We start from the raw sequence: 1,933 nt of genomic DNA on the forward strand, positions 1-1,933 counted from the left end.
TACATAACTAAACAAAAGTTACTTTACCAGTTGTACAAACTCCAGTTAAGACTATAAACTGAATCGGTAGGTCAGGAAGAGTTATCAAACCTTCTGAATAATTTCATAATGAAATATTCATCTTAGAAGAAGATGTACATGCGCACTACAAGGAATCTATGGTGGCGTCCATCTCAAAAGAATGACTCAAATCTGAAATAAAATCAATATACAAGAATCAGCTTTGGAACTTGGTTAAATCCTCCAGAGGGTATGGAACCCATACAATGTAAACGGATCTTCAAGAAAAATAGACACTGATGGTAATCCTACCATCCATTAAGCAAGGCTAGTTGTGAGAGGGTTTCCGCCGATTGTAAGAATCGATAATGATGAATCTTTCTCAGTAGCAATGCTAAAGTCTGTGCGGATTATGATGGCAATTGTTGCATATTTCGACTACAAGTGATAGCAGATGGATGCCAAAACTTTCTTGAATAGAAATCCCCAAGAGAATGTATATATGATACAATCGGAAGGTTTTGTCGATCCTATAGATGTTGTAAATTGTGTGAAAGCTTCAAAGGTCTATCTATGGTTTGAAGCAAGCATCAAGGAGCTAGAGTCAATGTTTTGATGAAGTGGTTAAAAGAGTTTGGCTTCATTAAAATAATGAAGAAGCTAGTGTATACAAGAAGTTTAGTGGAAGCTCTATAGTTTTTCTAATCATACATGTTGTTAGATAATAACGAGAAATAAACGAGACAGAGAGACACGGATTTTTACGTGGAAACCCTTGTGGGAGAAAACCACGGACGCACGAAGGCGCAATCACTATGAGGAGGAGTATTACAAGCACGAGACGACAGGCCGTCTAAAGTGCGACTACATGGGATATATAAGAGGGCAATACATGAGAGTCCTTGGAGGACAAGTAAACGAGTTGTACTCGTATGCGTCGACGTCAACGCAAAGGCCCACACCGTTTGTACTACGTCTAGTCCAATACGGTACTAGAATTTAGATCATAATTTAACAATCTCCACCTTGATCCAAATTCCCTCCAATAGTCGAAGAAAGTGAATAACTCCATCCAAATCAGCATAAACACCTGGTGCGTCAAAGTCCATAGGACTAGTGAGAAATACCAACTAAGCCTGAGCAAAGCTCAAACTTATTGGTCGGAACTGGCTTTGTCATCATATCAGCTGCATTATCATGAGTACTTATCTTGCATACCTTCAAATCACCTTCAGCAACAACATCTCGAATATAGTGAAATCTAACATCAATGTGCTTTGTCCTCTCATGATACATTGGATTCTTTGTAAGATATATGGCACTTTGACTGTCAGAAAATATGGTAGGGCAAGATGAATCTCCACAAAGCTCAGTGTACAAACCTCTCAACCAGATAGCTTCTTTGCATGCCTCAGAAATAGCCATATACTCGGCATCAGTAGTGGAACAAGCCATAATAGACTGCAAAGTTGCTCTCCAACTCACAGCACAACCACCAATGGTGGAAACATAACCTGTGAGCGATCTTCTCTTATCCAAACCACCAGCAAAATCAGAATCAACAAAACCAACAAGTCCATCTCCAGTTTTTCCAAACTTTAAGTAAGCATTAGAAGTACCACGCAGGTATCTGAAAATCCACTGTCTAGGGGATTGCTTCAATCCATAAAGAGATATCTTTAACTTGCAGACAAGCTTTTCTTTTCTAGGAATAACAAAACCTTCAGGTTGTTCCATATAAATATCCTCTTCTAATTCTCCATGTAAAAATGCAGTTTTAACATCCTACTGTTCAGTTGGAGCATGTTATTGATTCAGGTGATACATCTGGTAATGAAAATGTTGATGTACATGATGAAACCGTCGTTGATGATGAACATGTCACTCCTAATCCAAATCAGCATATTGTTCCACCCAGTTGGAATCTCGCACG

The sequence above is a fragment of the Triticum dicoccoides genome, chromosome 2B (genome assembly GCF_002162155.2).
Source record: "Triticum dicoccoides isolate Atlit2015 ecotype Zavitan chromosome 2B, WEW_v2.0, whole genome shotgun sequence".
NCBI classification, from domain to species: Eukaryota; Viridiplantae; Streptophyta; class Magnoliopsida; order Poales; family Poaceae; genus Triticum; species Triticum dicoccoides.